We start from the raw sequence: 4651 nt of genomic DNA on the forward strand, positions 1-4651 counted from the left end.
TTTGAAACCACCAAGCACACTTAGGGCTTTTGCTTTGGCGGTTCCTTCTGCTTAATAAGGGTTTCCCCAGTTACCTGCATGGCTAACCTCACCTCTCTTTTGTATGCATAGCACCTTCTCAGCAAGACTTTCCTTGACACCACTATTTAACTCATCCTGCCTCTTGCCTGCACTGATGCTGCATCAGCACTCCCTGTCTCCTCCCTGCTCTACTGTATCTTTCCCTTACCACTTTTTTTTTTTTTTTTTTTTTTGAGACAGAGTCTCGCTCTGTCGCCCAAGGTGGAGTGCAGTGGCCCGATCTCAGTTCACTGCTGCAAGCTCCGCCTCCCGGGTTTACGCCATTCTCCTGCCTCAGCCTCCCAAGTAGCTGGGACTACAGGCGCCCCCACCACCTCGCCCGCCTAGTTTTTTTTTTTTGTATTTTTTAGTTTTTTGTATTTTTTAGTAGAGATGGGGTTTCACCGTGTTAGCCAGGATGGTCTCGATCTCCTGACCTTGTGATCCGCCCGTCTCGGCCTCCCAAAGTGCTGGGATTACAGGCTTGAGCCACCACGCCCGGCCCCCCTTACCACTTTCTAACTCAATTTATTTATACTTATTTATAATTTATTATATTTATTATGTTTACAATTTGCTTTACCTTGTAGAATGTAAACATCACAAGAGAGCAGGGATCTTTGTTCTGTTCACTGAAACGTGGCACATAGTAAGTGCTCAAAAGTATTTATTGACTGAATGTAAATAATGTCCCTGTTGTCACAGCTGGAAAGTGGCATTTCTGTGATTTGTATCTAGTGTTATTTGGCTCCAAAGCTATAGAACCTTATTACTAGGGCTGTTCCGGGGCTCAAATGGGTTCACGTGTCAGCCACTTAGCACAGTGCCTGGTTGGAAGATTAATGTGCCATAAACATGAAATAATAGTAGTCGTCATTATTAATTATTGAGAGGCCCCTCCCTCTTGGGCTCATTTTTCTAAATTTCATAATAGTACAGCCGGTTCTTTGGGGTAAGACATCAAACCTGACTTGACAGACACACTGACATGACCCTCAGGAAGGAAAAATGCAGCTGTGCCATCCCCAGTAGCCTGGAGCCCTGCCCCAGCAGGACCCAGTCCTCTATGTGGCCCAGCCTACTTCTGAGCTGAAACTGTTCACCCACAGGGATTGCAAACAACACAGGCTTCCTGTGTTTTGAGAAAGGGGAAGTCCAATCAGTGATTTACCTTGAGTCATTTGTTTCGAGAAGGAAGCCTCAGCAGTTGGCAGAAAGTAGCGGAAGGAGGAGGGCTACCCAAGGCAAGAAAGGAGACCTGGATTCTAGAAGGAATGCCACTACTTCTCAGCTGACCACACTGAGCAGGTCCCCTCTCTGGCCTTAATTTTCTAATCTGGAAAATGAGACAATGATCTTTACCTCACTGACTTCTTCAGGCAGTGCTAATATCGATGAGTGCCTGTGTGTGAAGAGCTGGAAATACAAGAATGCATCAGCATCTTGCAACTGGAAAGGCAAAGTTCAGAGCTTAAAAATTTACAAACTATGAAGTCATTCAGATCTGGATTCAAATCCTGCCTCCTTCACTTTCTAGCTGTGTGTCCCTGGGCAAATAATGGAACGAACCTCTCTGAGTCTCAGGATCTTTGGTTTCCTCAGCTGTGAAATAATGTTTCTCCTAAACTGATTTTGAGGATTAACTGAGATATGCATATCAATGGCTATGAAGGAACAAGGAATTGGGCTCAGAGAAATCCTTCAGGAATGGTGACTCTTGTTTTTAATCCTGAATGAGCTCTCACTTCTTCTCTGTGTGCTGCCAGTGCCCAGGACAAACCCCTGCTGAGAGTATTTCTTTTTTTTTTTTTTTGAGACAGAGTCTCCCTCTGTCACCCAAGGTGGAGTACAGTGGTGCGATCTCGGCTCACTGCAACCTCCACCTCTTGGGTTCAAGCGATCCTTCTGCCTCAGCCTCCCGAGTAGCTGGAATTATAGGCACCTACCACCATGCCTGGCTAATTTTTCCCCCCGACTGGGGTGTTCCTGAGTTTTTTTGAGGCACACCCGGGAGAGCACCCTGTACCTAGAAGAAGGTGTTGGGTCTCCTGGTGAAGCATGACTTCTGCTGATGGCACAGCACCCAGTGGGGCAGCAGGAACTTGATCTTGGAGTCGTGGAATTGCTTGACAGCCGGCCGCCGGCACTTGCTGGCCGTGATCTCCTCCACCTTCATGATCTGGATGAAGTGGGCCCTGGCGCGGTACTGGGTGCCCATGTCTCAGCAGCACTGGTGACAACGCCCGTGGTGGTTGTCCCGGTATTCCCAGTACATGTTGTGGGTGCTGCTCCGGGAGTCATAGCGCAGCCAGATGCTGAAGTTCTTTACCCGCAGTGGGTACTTCTCAAACACCTGCCCACAGTTGACAGTCTCCCCTGAAGACTTCTTCATCTTCTTTAACTGAGATAGGAAGTACCAGAAGTGGAACTTGGCAACTACATGATTAGGCGCAAAGATTTGCATGTGGTAGAGGGGCGGTGTTTGGCATTTGGGGGTAGGCAGGCAGCGACCCACCACCTTGTACTCACGTTGTGTGCCCAAGGCCTTCAGGGCTTTCTTTCCACCTTCGCCACCACCTGCAAAAGGAAAAGGCTAATTTTTGTATTTTTAGTAGAGACAGCGTTTCACCATCTTGCCCACTCCTGACCTAAAGTGATCCGCCCACCTTGGCCTTCAAAAGTGCTGGGATTACAGGCATGAGCCACTGCACCCGGCCTTTTTCTGAGTATTTAATAGAAATACCTCCATCTGTGGGACCACAAATAATTATTAAAATAGAGAATAATTTTATGTATTTATTTTTACTTATTAAAAAACTTAATAAATTCATGGCAGAAAAAAACAAGCCAATAAGTAAAAATAAGAAAATAGAGATTACATATAACTTCATCACCTAGAGATAATCACTATTAACAGTTGGGTTAACTCTCCTGGATTTCTTTTTAATGCATAATGTAACAAGATGTTAAATGCAAGTTTCCTGTCATTTTGGCTTTGGGGCAGAGGCAAGGACTACTACATCCAGGCATGCTGAAGGATGAAGAAACCAGTTCTACCAGTATTAATCCCATCAACCCCAGAGTGTGAGTGTGCGTGTGTGTGTGTGTGTGTGTGTGTGTGTGTGTGTGAGAGAGAGAGAGAGAGAAGACAGAAGAGAGAAGAGGGCTAGTTGAAAGAGATTTATTTTAGAGGCAATTATGTTTTTTTGTTTTGTTTTTGAGTCAGGGTCTCACTCTGTCACCCAGGCTGGAGTGTGATAGCGCAATCACTGCTCACTGCAACCTTGAATTCCTGGGCTCAAGTGATCCTTCCACCTAGCCTCTAAAGTAGCTAGGACTACAGGCGCCTGTTACCACGCCCAGTTAGCTTTTTTTACTTTTTTGTAGAGATGGGGTCTTACTATGTTGCCCAGGCTGGTCTCAAACTCCTGGCCTCAAGCAATCATCCCCGCAAGGCCTCCCAAAGTGCTGGGATTACAGGCATGAGCCACCGCACCAGGCCTCTTTTGGACCAAATTGTTGATTGCTTTATGTTCCCCACTACATCACCCGCCTCCACCCCCAGACAGGAGGGGTGAGGGGAACTTGTGAAGGGAGCCATTTGGAAAGTGTGAGATGTGCCTCGGGGGTCTTGTAGACCAAGGAGAAAAGCAAGTCTAAAGCAATGGCCCACTCCTCTATCACCCGCACTACCCTGCCCACAACAGAGAGAGTTTATCATGCTGAAATGTAAATATCCATTGAGTTATCTACCTCCCCAGCTAAACCAGAAACCAGAGTCTGGGGCTTGTGTCTCTTGGCCCCTGCAAAAGGCCTCTTACTTAATTGATGCTTGATAAATGTTCTGAAGAATGAAGCGAAGACTGAAAAAACTGTGGAGTAGAAAATGGAAAGAACAAGGATTTAGAATCACACAGATCGGAGTTCAAATCCTGCCTCTGCCACTTTCTAGCTGTGTTCCCTTGGGGAAGTCATATCATCTCTCTAACCTTATATTTCTCACTTGTAAAATGAGGATAATTTGAGTGTCTGCTTTGCAGAGTTTTGAATGAAATGAGATCAAGCACTGGTACATAGGTGTTCCATCAATGAAGAATGAATGAAGATATGGTAGTTTTGGGAACACTGCAAACTGGCTAGGTCTTCTGAGAATTTCCTGTCTGAGCTGATACAGTTCTGGGATTTCTAGATCCTGGTTTCCTTCCCTGCTCCTTCCGCAGTTCTCATCATCCTCGTCATCTTTATAGAAGCAGCAACAGCTGCCATTTGTATGGCAATTTATAGAAATTCCATGGCCTGGTCTCATTTAAATATTGCAATAACCCTGTGAGATGTATATTATAATCCCCATTTCACAGATAAGGGAACTGAGACCCAGAATGACTTGCCCAAGGGCACAAAGATCTGAGACTCGAGAGTACCTCTATTAGCTTTCCTAAAGGGATTTATTTCACATGTATGCAGCACCCACTGGTATTCTGGGCATTTGCAATTAGCAGCTCCTGTCCCCTTATATGGTAGTGGAGAGGACAGACGACCAAATCAAAACATCGTCTATATCTCTTCGTGGTAAGATGGTAAGTGCTGTCAT

General features: G+C 45.8%; 1 pseudogene; it reads right to left on the reverse strand.

The window, feature by feature from the left end:
* Positions 1-554: 554 nt before the first annotated feature.
* On the reverse strand, positions 555-2809 carry LOC111555867 (annotated as a pseudogene).
* Positions 2810-4651: the final 1842 nt, after the last annotated feature.

The sequence above is a fragment of the Piliocolobus tephrosceles genome, chromosome 1 (genome assembly GCF_002776525.5).
Source record: "Piliocolobus tephrosceles isolate RC106 chromosome 1, ASM277652v3, whole genome shotgun sequence".
NCBI classification, from domain to species: domain Eukaryota; kingdom Metazoa; phylum Chordata; class Mammalia; order Primates; family Cercopithecidae; genus Piliocolobus; species Piliocolobus tephrosceles.